Here is a 12,830-nt window from a genome sequence, read left to right as displayed (position 1 = left end):
TTCAAGTGTCGCTAGGGGCTCTTTCTGTAGTTAAATAATGAGTAGTAATGATCATGATCACGAGAATGAACTGCTAATACTGATTATGTAGTTATACAAAGTTGCAATTCTGGGGTGACCGCCGTGTGCCTGCTAATTTCAAAGTATCCTATCTGTTCTCCACCACGTTTCTGTTTTGAACCACTAAAGTCCAGGGCCATCAAATACGTCGGGGCAGGTCCAAGGGACAAGTCGGGAAGACTGGGGACCAAAGGCCAAGCTGGGTGCACCGAGCTCGGCGGCCCCTCCTCTCTGCGGGAGCGCGGACCCGCTAGCGGGAGAGGACGGCCGGGCGGGTGCCAGGATCGCGGCGCAGCGGCAGGCGCGCGGCTGCCAGGTGGGCAGCGAAAGTCGCCACGGCCACTAGACGAGAGCCTGGACTAGCAGAGCGCAGGGAGCGGGGCGTGGCGTGGTCGGGGGCGTGGCCGATGTGGGGCGGGGCGGGAACACGAGGAAAGTGCGGATGGCTCGTGCACACGCCCGAGATGCCGCGCTCCGGGAAGAGTACAGTAAGCGAGGGGAGAGTGAGTGCGGCCGTCGCGCACATCTCCGCGCTCTGCAGAGGCAACTCGTTCTCGCCTGTCCTCCGCGGCGGCGGGGCCTCTGAGGTACTCGCCTGGCGTGGCGTTGCGCTGCAGCGAGCGGACTGGAACGCGCCGCGGCGCCAGCGCGGGGCGCACCCTCCCCCGGCGCCTTGGTACGGCCCGGCCCGGCGCGGCGCGGCCGCTGATCTGGCAGGCTGCGCGCGCACCCTGCGGCGGGGCGCGGGCCGCGGGGAGCGCGGCCTCCACCGCCAGTCAGGCCGCTCGCTTCTCTGGCTCTCCGCGTCTCGCGCGCTCCTCACCGGCTCCTCACGAGCCTGGCGCGCGCCCGCTCGCGCGTCTCCGCGCCCGACGAGGAGGAGCGCGGCTGCGAGGGCGCGCCCAGGGGCTCCGCCCCCTCCCCTCCCCTGAGCCCGGGAGCCCGGCTCGCGCGGCTGGTTGCGAGGAGACCCGGGACCCGCGCCCGCCCCAGCGCCCCCGCCCCGCCGCCGGCCTGGTGCATGGAGGGGCCCGTCCGGATTGCCGCCACCGCCGCCGCCCGCGCGCGGGGGGATGACCTGGGGGTGGCTTTCCGAGCCGGCTGCCGCGCAGGAGGTCTGGGGGCTTAGCCGGCCCCGCCGAGAGGTGCGGGGCGGGGGTCCCGTGGCAGGCGGGGCGGGGGACGGGCGTGGGCCGCGTAGGCGGCGGCGGGGAGCGGCAGGGAGGCTGCCCGGGGGCGCAGTGGGGAGGGAGCCGCGGTCGCTCCGCGTCCTGAGCGCTCGGAGCCACCTCGTGGGCGGCGGCGGCGGCGGCGTGAGGTGTCAGTGACGCGGGGCCGCCAGGGCAGGTGGGGTGCGACGGGGCGGGGCGCCCGCGGGCTTCCCCAGGGAGTGGGCTCTGGCCGCTGTCGTGCGTCCCTGCGGAGCGCCCCGAGGGACGGTGATTTATGTGCGCGGAGAAGCAGGAGAAATCCCCTGCACAATGTATCTTTCTCCGCCTGCACAGCCTTGGTGACTTCCCAGCCCCAGGGAGCGTATTTTGCCTTCTCTGTAAGGCTTTCTGTGGATTTCATTATCATTCGCTAAATACGTTTCAGCTCGCTCTTTATTTCAGTCTGCCTCTTCCAGACCTTTGTTGCTTTCTCTCCGCATGTAGGAATTTGAGTGATAAATCACTGCGGGAATAGATGGGCTCCCTTGCCCTCGCCTTCATTGTTCTCCCCAGCCCCACCAAGTCAGGTGGAAGAGCTTGGGAGGCTCTCGCTCTCCCACAGCATCCTGGCTCTCCTGGTGGGGACCACGAAGGGTGGCAGGTGCCCTCGAGGCGGGCGGTGGGATCCGGCATGTAGTGAACTTCGTAAATAGAAGGTTAGCCTTTGTGCTCTGTATCACACACCTTGAAAACCAGGAGGTTGAAAGAAAAACGTAATGCGAGATTATGTAGGAATGGCAGGAAAGAGGAAGGAAACCAGGTTGGTTGATTCTGGTTCCTTGCTTCTCTAATACCAGAACCTTTAGATTCCCAGTGACGTTTGGCACACCTGAGGAGTTCTCTGGGAGGACAAGTGGGGAGGGGGCCACAGGGCACGTGGAGTTATTTTTAGTATAATCTAGATGGTCTATTACTTTTTGTAGTCCCTCACCCCCATAGTCTGTTTTTAGATGGAAATGTTGGGTGCAGTAGTTTTGGGATAAGGTTCTAGAAAATCTTCAGAAAATTCCTGGAGATTTAAAATTAGTGTTTAACTGGAAAGAATTCTTAGGAACCCAGAGAGGCACCCAGGACTGTAGCCTCTGTTATGCACATGTTGAAATAAACTGCCGCATACTTAAGTTATATGAGAAGTTTGGAGAAAACCTGTTTCATTTTGTAAAGACGTGCTCTGGGTATACGTTTGGCATCGCGTAGAGTGGAAACCTTTATATTTCTATAAAACAGACGCAATCAAATGTGTGTTGTTTAACTTTCATGCAAAAACTCGGATACAGTATTTGGGAAAACTGTCTTTGTTTGAATAGTCAACCAGGAAAACCATTTGCTAGAAGTACTGTGCTGTTGTTTGTGTAGGAACTCACTTGGGATGCTTTGATTGATTGCTGTGGTTCTCATCAACCTCCTCTTCCCTGCAAAGTACTTAAACAGCTCTGCCTCTCAAGTGGGAAGTACAAAGAACCCTTAGGATTTGGAGCATACAGATTCAGCTTGTGCAGATTGCCTTCTAAATCTGTCTTGTGCCTTGCCTTCTTTGCAGGTGGTTTGACTTTTCATAAAAGGAATTAAGTTCATTTAAGATAGGGCTCCCCCAACCCCTTCCTCAAGATACATACAGACAAGGCAGGAAAAGGAATTTCTGTTACAGGGATTTGCTCTGAAGAGGTCAGGTAAAAATTAATAGCTGGGTCTCATGCTTCCCAGTGATTTTTTCCACTTTGTCTGCATCCTTTCACCCTTCTAGACAATTTCACTTGTGGCTTTGGTAAAATATAAACTGAAGTAAAAGTTTACTCTTCCAAAATGTTTCTTTTGTGAACATGAATCTTAAAGATTGGTGATTGTTTCTAAGTAAAACAAGGAAATGATTTCACGAATAAACTATTAGGGAAGTTAAGGAGGGGATAGGAAATAAAAAAATAATGAACTGGAAATTTGTTGGTTTAGTGTGCAGTTATATTAGCTAACACCCTATGATCAGCATGGGTGCTCTGTAGAGCAGAGATAATGTATTAGAAGTGTAGGTGAATTGCCCACCAGGTAGTCTTCAGAGAAATGATCTTACTACTTAATGCAGGCTACTTAAATTAAAAACAGAATTTGGAATCTGGTTGTGAATATACTGCTTTGAAGGACTTGCTTTGTAGTGTTATTTTGATTGGCACTTTTTTCAAGGAAGTTTATTAACTTATGAAATTAAGTTTTACATTGTACATTAAAGTTCTATGTGATATATTTTTGTTGTGTATTTTTCATGAGTACACTGGTTCACAAGAGGATAGGAAGGAGGGCTTTATTCGATTGTTTTCTATTAAAATAAGGGATAGTCCATAGAATATACTTAATGTCACTTTTAAGACACTGGGTTACAATGAAATGAAAACCTGGTGTGTTATTTTTTTTTTTTTTTTTAATCCTTCAGGTTTTCTCTCATTGTTAGTGCTTTTTCCCTCCCATTGTTGGGTTTAAAACATACAGTATCATTGTCATCTGTCCCCTGAATAATGGTCCTGAGGTGATATTATTAATGTGGCTTTTTAAAATCAAACTAATTATACTTGCTTAAAAGAGCCACATGTGTGTGATTCTAGCTGCCTGGTGCCTTTTGAGAGCCCTGGAGACAGGCTAGTGAATAGAGCTGAAAATTCATTCTGTATTTGATTAAATGGAACAGACTCACAGCTCCTTACCCCAGCAGGGGCTATGAGATCTCTTGATCCCCGAAGCGGCTCCAAGACCCTGGGAATTCCATTAGCGAGCACCTGAGGAATTTCTGCCCTGCAGTGCCTTTTTTTGTATGTGTGGATGTGGGGTGTGTGTGTGTGTGTGTGTGTGTGTGTGTGTGTGGAGCGGAGCACAGTGGTGATTGGGAGGAGGTGGGAGGTGGAGAGAAGGCTGTTTCAGAAGGCTCCATATGTTAGCAGATCTGAAATCAAGGCATGACTTAACAGCTTATCTTGTAAGAGAAAAGCCCAGCTCAAAGGCACATTTGCTAGTGGAGACTTAATTATAAGCAGGATTGTGGTGATATGTGTTTAGCACTGAAGTGAACCCCAGTGTCAGAAGAGAAAGGTACTTGTCTGCTTTTTACTCTGTAGCACAAGCATATACACGTTGAAGACCTGGTAAGTACTTTTTGAATGATCTTTTGATAAATATGTAAAATTATGTTGCAGTTTGGTCTTGTCTATAGGAGTTGATATATTATGCAATAACTCTTAAGCTTCAAGAGCAAGTCAGACTTTTGCAGAGGTGAAATGCTAATGTAAATGGGGATATTTTAGTTTGTTTTTTGTTTTGATATGGTTTTATTGTATTTTTGTTACATTATTGCTGCATAACTTAAATTCCTTTAGCATACATCTCGCTTTTCATTTGGCTTCTGGCAGGTATCTAGTATTTTTTGAGAGATTGCTTTGTAAACTTGCCAGCAGCGCCACCAAAATCCAAATCATGCCGTAAAATCTTTAGAGTAAAAATTTTGAGAAATGTTAACGTATTTTCTTTTTCCTAGTCTTCCTTCCTTCCCCCAAATAGTTTTTGGAAACCTTTCAGAGTATTACCTAGATTGTTTCTTGGGTCCTTCTCAAAGAGAACAGTTCCAAATGGTGTGGTGGTATAGTTAACTGATTTTCATCTGAGAATGTGGAATCCAGTGCTAATAGTTTCCAACTAATGCAGAAGGCAGTAACATATTTGACGGTTAATTTGATATATTTTTTGCTGACTAAAATCATGTTGTATATACTACAGAGTTCTTTTCATCCTCTTCTCATGTCCTGTACTCAATTTTTCTCACAATTCCGTGTGTTTAGGGAAAAGAAGCCGTTTAGAAAGAATATGTTTAATTTTTTTCATCTTAATCCTGGGCATGTTTTCTACTAGCACAGCCCCATTGAAAGGACTGTCAGCTGAGTTGGGTAAACAGTGAGGTTAGCCCATCTGGGTTCACACATCAGCTGCTTTAGTGTGTGCTGCGGTGTTTTTATGGCTGGAGGTAATCGAAAAAAAGAAAAGTACTCTCTAGAATATTTTGTTCTGCTGTATGTCAGTTGGAATGTAAGTAGGAACTTCAGTTCTTGGGAGCTAGTGGTTTGCCTTTTAAAAAGAGGAACCACATATGTACTGAATACATTGTTGATTTAGGTTATATCATCTGCTCACGCTTTGTTGCATGGATCTGTGTGTTTGATTTTTATTTTCGTATTATGAAAATGCAAGCAGAAAACTTAAGAAGTTGATAGAGAGCTTGATTTTCAGTTTTTTGTAGACCAGCTCACCTCTTGTTATTTGTTTGAACTTGAGCAGTGATCTTGACCTAGCCTTGGGTTCTTTATCAGTACAATGGGGATAAAGTGGACAGTGTCCCTTGCACTGTGATGGGGACTCAATCAGATAATGAAATTAAAACATTTGGCAAATGGTAAAGGCTTTATAAATGTTAGCTGCTGTTAGTATGAACTCCTGTCCCTGTTAGTGTACTATTTTGATTCAGAAGCAAGTTACTTTGAAGTACTAAGTGAGGAATGAGGAATTCTCATGAAGTTAGTAACAGTGTGTAACTGCTGTAGTCTTGGTGTTTTCAAGTTTTCTTAAATTTCTAGTTGAGATAAGAAGGCACTGGAAGCAATGTGTTGCATTTTTTTCCAATGGAGGAAAAATATAAAATACACGCCCATAAGTGTACAACTAAATGAATTGTTTTTATAATGCACACACCTGTGGGTCTTTATCTGATCAACTAGTGTTTCTTTCACCTCTGAAGGCTCCCTAGTGCTCTCTCTCAGTCTCTCTCTCCCTTGCAGTTGATGACTGTTCCGACCAGTCTCTGAGAGATTGCTCTGTTATAAATAGTATTAATTCATGGCTTTACATTATTGTAGAGTCTTTGTGTTTTGAAATTTGTAATACTTCACTTTATTGGCACGCTGAGTGAAAAAAGAAACAACATTTTTTTCTAAATTATTAGGAAATCAGATTCTAATGGGTATCTTAGAAAAATAACTATAACTTCATCTTTGTACATAAAATGAGTTGAAGGTAATGTGGGGACCTTCAGTCATAGTTCCATGAGTCAGATCCTCTGATAACTGCTTTCATTTCTTTATTGTTTTCAGAAGGGAAAAGAGAGACTCAAAATAGGGGAAAAGAAACACTTAAGGCAGCTTATAAATGCCTTATACAGTTCTTAGAATTGGCAGGAGTAACTACCAGTCCCACACTAGTGTAACATTTTTGGCTTAAAAATGAAACAATATAACTTTTTAAAAACTCCCCCTTTTTGGAAAAAAGATAGAGCTAGAATTTTGTATTTCAGGAAGATTTCAAAGAATGGGCCACATACTTATGTCAGGGAGAAGAATTTTGGCTACTAACTTAATGGTAACAACTGCTGTCAGTCTGTGCCTTGCACTTTGAGAACTTCTGTTTGTGGTGTTGGAATTTCCTGGTATGCTAAGGAATATTTATTTCACAAGCAGTGAGACAAGAATACAAAATGATATAGATGAATCAGCAGTGTTTTTCTTTCTCCTCAAATTTTGGAGGGGACTCTGATTATGGCTAATACTCATATTTCTCTTATTGGAAATGTTGATGAAGGATTTTCCAGGTGTTCTGCTTGGACTCTAGCCATTTTTCTCTCAGAAGACACTGTATTTTTCAGCACTTATAAATGTATTAAATCTTATTATTTGTTCATAGCTCCTTGACAGGGGTCTTTCGTCTCAGATAGCTGTGCAGGGATGGGCTCCTCTAGACTCCAGGTGGGCGTCTGCTTCCCTGTCCTCTTAACTCAGAGCACCGGTGCCCAGGAGGTCCTGGGAAGGGAGAGTTGAAGTAGTGATAGGTCACGTGTGATGTAGTTCATCTTTTGTTGAAGAAGGGCACTCAGAGATGCAGATCATGTTTCAAAAGAAAGAATAACTATCCAACAAATAGAGCCTAATCATGGGATGATGCAGTAAAGGGCGTAAGCTCCTTATTGCTGGATGTGCTCTAGTGGCCTTTGCAAAGGATAGCAAAAGAATTATCCGTGAATGATTGGACCAAATGACCTCAAAAGGCCTTTGTAACAGTACTGAAGTTCCATGAAATGGGCTTTTGTGGTGTAGCTAGGATATATACCTGCCATGCACATAATTCTGGAAGGACATGTGTCTGAGTTCCAAATAACCATTGGAAAAATATGTTTTTCCAAGCCAACCCCCATTTAAAGTTGGGGACTGTCTCTATTTATGCTACTCTTAGTTTACTGCTGACAGTGAAATGTCAGATATTATTTCTTATTTTAAGAGAAGACAGGGATTTTCTAATATTTTAGATGGGTCACTATACGACATGGTAATACTTTACAGGTACGGTTTTTACCACCTTTTTGTAATTACACAGGATCCCGCACACTGAGAAGTGGTTGAGGCCATGTGGTCCTCTGCTGTGTTCACTCCTACAGCAAATTAAGTGTAAAATGAAAACTAACAAATGCTCCTCTTGTTTCTCCTTTATCAAGATTTATCTAAATTTGAATTTTGAGAAAGAGAAATAAGGCATATTAGGAGGCCTTATTTCTCTCTCTCAGAATTCAAATTGGTCGTGAGTTCGATCCCTGGTACTGATAAAAAAAAAAAAAAAGAATAAAAGTCATTAGTATTCTTTGTTTTAATTTGATGTCCTTTCACTGAGTAATTATACACTGGGTCCATATCTCGTATATATAAATACAGGACTTTACGGTTAGTAATTGGTATTTAGAATGATTGGAGGGACTCCAGAATCCTGAGTCACTAACATCTCCATTTTATAAAGCAGGATAATATTTTTAAAAGTTATTTATGCTTTTAGTACATACAAGTATCCTTTCCACCCTCTGGAAAGGTATAAATAAGCCTTCATTATCTTTTCTGTGTTACCATTGTCTTACTCTTCCACCATCATTTTCAAGGAGAAGAAATTCAAAATGCAAGAGGAAAAAGTACCTTTGTGACCCCTGCTTACATACACTAACTTTTCCTGGTCTCTTGTCTGAGTTTCCCTCCTCCCAAATCATCCATTTTCCTGTATGTTGTCAGAGTCATCATATTTCTTAACTGTAAATCTGCTCATGTGTCTGCTGTCCTGGAAAACCCTTCCACGTCCCTGAATTGCTCACTTATTAAAACAAAGATCTTTACCAGTGTGTGTAGGGTTAGTTACCTACCAGATGCTTGTTATTCCCAGCTGTTTTAAATTCCTTGCATATATCTTGATTTGATATTTGGCTCCTGCAAGTTGAGAACACAACTCTTGGGGTACTTAGGTGATGTCTTAATTGCATACATGTTCATCAAATTCTCATTTTTCAAGGACAGAGGTGTCATGTGCCCTCATCTCTTCACTTACATGTTCCTTGCTCTCTGCCCGCCAATAACACTCAGATGTTCTGAATAGCACTGATGTTCACTGGAATTTTCGTTGAGTGATTTTCAAGTGTGAATTTTGATTCTGGAGGAAAGCCCACGATTTACTTCTATAAAAATTTTCCAAATAATGTTGATGAGCTGGATAGAGCATACGGAGTAGCAAGATGCTAAACCATCTTCTCTAAATGTGTAAATGATTTGAACACACAGTTTTGCTCTTAAAATTCCAGTGTAATCATGACTTTCAGTTGTAAGCTCAGGGAGAGATACCAGAGCCTCAAAGATTATAAAAAGCTTTAGACAACAGCAAACAATAAGAAACATTGAAGAGACTAGGATATTGTCACATTGTTATTGGAATGCTTCTCAAATATTTTGAATATTTTAAAAACATTTATGTACTTAAGATGTAAGTATTTTTTCTGTATAACAACATTGGTGCCTAGAGAGCTGACACAATGTTTTCTCTGCATTACAAATACTCTGTTATGGGGTCCTCCTTGGTTTTTAAATACTAAAAAATATATTCTGATTTCTGTCTGTTGTCAGAGACATTCTGATAGTTACTGGCTTTTTATGGTATAAGAATAAAAGTAATAGGGCCTGGGGATTTGGCTCAGTGGCATAAGTGCCTGCCTTGCAAGCAGGCAGTTGTGGTTCGATCCCTGGTACTGAAAAAAAAAAAAAGAATAAAAGTAATTAGTATTCTTTGTTTAATTTGATGTCCTTTCACTGAGTAATTATACACATTGTTTGATTGAAGGTAAAATTGGCAAAGGGAGCAAATGTTTAATGGATAAAAAAAAACTGCTATCAGGCCATGAAATGACTGTAGTAACACTAGAACTTGGCAGACTATTCCAGTAAAAAGAAAAACAGCATCACAAGCTGGGGATGAGACATTTTTCCTGCCCATTTATTTTGGCTGCTTTTCCTGGTTTTCGCCTCAGGGCGTGTGTATAACAAAATAACAACACGGTGAGTAACAGCAGTAAGAATGAGGGAATGAAGGCTCTAGCCTGGTCAGGCCTGCTGAGCACTCACCTCCTTGAGTAATTCAGACTGTTCTCTTTGAGAGCACAGGGTGGGCATGAGAAAGCCTCAGTTACACTAGGGGCCAGCCTCACTTGGCTTGCATCATGCTGAAAGCATGTAGTGATTGGTTTATAAAGTGATAGTGTGAGAGTGAAGATCTGAATGTGCTGACGTGTGTGCTTTTTAGATGATGCCATGACTTAGTGACACCGAATAATGCACCCGGATGTCAGTCTGGTGTCCTAGCAGCTGAGTCCCGGTAGACTTTGAGACTAGCAGATCCTGAAGAGAGATGTTAGTGGTTCTTAGTAGATTAGGAAACTATTGAGTAGAACCACACTGCTGAGTCTGTAGTTTACCTCAGGGGCATGTCTTCTGTGTGATTACCAATTTAAAGGAGATGATTTTATTGGTTCCTCCGTTAAACCTTGTTCTTCCAGAGGAAAATGGCAGTTTTTCTACATTAAGGAGAATTGCAGTAAGGTTCTGTAGCTTGAGTTCTCAGTTGGCTCTGGTGGGTTACTTTTTAAAACCCAATTATACCTGTACTTAACATATTTCCAAATCATGTTCTAATCTGATGAGAATTGTTCTGATCTCTAAGTTAATGTAATTTGACTTCTATTTATTGAAAATTAGGCCTTTTACAAAATAGCACGAGTCCTTTTTGAACTTAAGACAAAAATAAACACATTGAATTTCTCTCCTAAGTCTTAATTTCAAACTAGTCGCCATGTTTTAAATTAATTTGTATTTTACTTGGATTTTTGTCTTAGAAGAATTTGATAATAGTTTTATATGTGTGTTTGATATTTTCATCTTACATTTGTGCTTTTTTTTTTCTTTTTCTTTTAATCCTTTTGACTAACTAAAGCCAATTTTGAGTCATTATAGGACTGGTTGTCTAGCTGTGGTTTCCTATTAGCCTAGAAAACACAATTGTCATAACTTGTTATTTCTTTTGTGTTTGAGGATGCATTTTAAAAGCCCTTTTGTTGTAGTGGTTAGGCCTTAGAATAACTTCATATTTGTTACTATGAAAGCAGCTGCAGTGGGGTTTTTAATCATAATACAACTTGTGCGGAGATTTGATATCCGTGTTCTGCAGCATCTGAGATAAATTTTAGCTCAGGGATTTGACTGAGTGCACATTACTAATGTTTGTAGGAATCTTGTAGCTAATTCCCAAAGTGGGTTTCCCAGTGTGAAGTCTGTGCTAATGCATCCCATCCCACACCTCCCCCTTGAAAATGATAGTAAAAATTGTTTTAAAGTAACCAACAGTGTGTTATTTCTTAGTTTCCACTTGTCTTCTCAGATGGGTAGACTGTTAGGGAAAAGTAAATGATTAAGATAAAAATGAAAAAAAGATAAAAAAAAAAAGTGATTAGCTCTATAGAGCCGGATCTGTCACTTGGTCAGATTTATGTTTTATTATCTAGCTGTACATATACACAGGCCATTTATAATTAATTGAAATTCTAGTTGGCTGGCTATGGACTCAAATTGATAAGCACCACATATTCTTTCTAGAACACAGAATGAGAAGCTGAGTTTTTAGGGTTTCATTTGTACAAATAGTTTTTTTCTTTCATTCAGAATGTGAATTTTCTGGGAGGTGGGTGGGGGTCATACCATTGACATTCAGTAGGCAAACAAAGTTCCCATTTGCTTGTAAAGGTTCTTTCTAATTCACTGAGAAATACTGGCGTCTTTTGTGTCTGATTCACCTAGAGTGAGCGTGTGTACTTGGGAGTTTGACAGTGAATAACGTGGTGACAAAGGAGTGAAGGACTGCTTTTGCGAAGTGGGGCCCTGTCTCTTGGGTGTCCTGCAGACTTACAAGAATGGTGCCTGCAGGGGACTGGGAAAGCGTCCAGACAGGCCAGGAGGAGCCCAGGACACCCTGTCCTCCGTCCCTTGCTGAGCAATTACACACTGGTTTTGTGGTTCCTTTTATTCCATATACAGAATACTGTTTTCCTTCCCTGCATTTCTGGTGATAATTTCTTAAGTAACTTTTACAGAACCTTTTGTACTTTGCTTAATGTTATGCGTTTTATCCTCTTTTTTTGTTTTTGCTACTTACAAGTAAAATTTTTTTGAGATGGGAGTCATTAAGATAGTAAATGAGCATTGGTGTCAGATGTGACAGCTTTGAGTGCTAAGTCAGGTGTCCTTGAAATGTCTCTGTTGAATGTTGGAAGAGGGTGTCAGAAGCTAGTCTTTTTAGGCTTATTTTATATTATCACACATTCGTATATGTGCAGTAAAAGAGGAAAATCATCAAATTCTAAGAAGCTTTCATCTTTGAGAAATCTAAACAAACACTGGATTCTGGATTATATTGACTTAGTATTGAAGTGAATTTTGGGTAGACTAAAGCTGACTCACAGGTGTCTTCTATTTTTGGACTCTTTTTCTCCTAAAGTAGTAACTTCATTTTTTCCCCCTAGCCATTGGAATTTTTGCTTTTTCACCCTTTTCTTTCAGTAGGTAGCGTATTTCTGCTGATGAATATTAAGTTTGAAAGCCATTTCCAATTATGTTAAAGAAATTAGGAAAGGAGATACTTTAGAAATCCAATTTGTATTTGTGTCTTTGAAACAGTTGTATCCATAGGTGACTGATAATGGTGAGACAAAATTTAGTTTTTTACTTCTTGGATATGTTAGAATAGGAATTGAAACTATGCAGTTTTAAGTGATTCTCTCAGTGTTGGTTTTGTTAATCGTCAGCAGTTTGTTTTGTTTCTGTCCATTGTGTAATGCTGGCTAAGACAAATGTTAACGCAAAAGCATTTAACCATGGGCGATTTGTGTTATTTTGGTGTAGGTCCAAACAGTCCTGTTTAATGGAATAGTTTAAAAATAGTTTTGGTGACTGATTGAATAGGAAGGAAGGAAATATAGATATTCCCAGGGCCAGAGTTCACCCCTCCTCCTCCTGAAGGGGGCTGAGTGGTAATCCCAGCAGAGAGCGCTCCCAGTGCGAGGTGCGAGGCTGTTTATTTTCACTCCGGAGATGTATATACTGCAGAAGGAAAACTCTGGCCTGGCTTAACCTAAGCAAGTCATTACTTATCTCCAATCTGGCAAGCAATTTGATTAAGGTTGACAGAGCTCAT

The 12,830-nt window shown here is 42.2% G+C and overlaps 1 protein-coding gene across 7 annotated transcripts in view; it reads left to right on the top strand.

Annotated features, from left to right (window-relative positions):
• The first annotated feature begins 511 nt into the window (after positions 1–511).
• Cdon (cell adhesion associated, oncogene regulated) overlaps positions 512–12,830 on the top strand; it is a 93,128-nt gene continuing 80,809 nt past the window's right edge. For 4 of the 7 annotated variants that reach the window (XR_010049718.1, XR_010049719.1, XR_010049717.1 and 1 more), the window contains exon 1: positions 826–1,205. The gene's annotated coding sequence lies outside the window, so the exon portion shown is untranslated. Of the gene's footprint in view, positions 648–825; positions 1,206–1,335; positions 4,397–12,830 lie in introns of those variants that run through there. The other 3 variants (XM_063256027.1, XM_063256025.1, XM_063256026.1) reach the window with 3 other exon arrangements.

Source organism: Cavia porcellus, unplaced genomic scaffold (assembly GCF_034190915.1).
Source record: "Cavia porcellus strain 051 isolate PalLab524CR breed Dunkin Hartley unplaced genomic scaffold, mCavPor4.1 scaffold_9, whole genome shotgun sequence".
Taxonomy (NCBI): domain Eukaryota; kingdom Metazoa; phylum Chordata; class Mammalia; order Rodentia; family Caviidae; genus Cavia; species Cavia porcellus.
The sequence above is the reverse complement of the archived record's forward strand: the minus strand, read 5'-3'. Positions and strand labels throughout refer to the sequence as shown.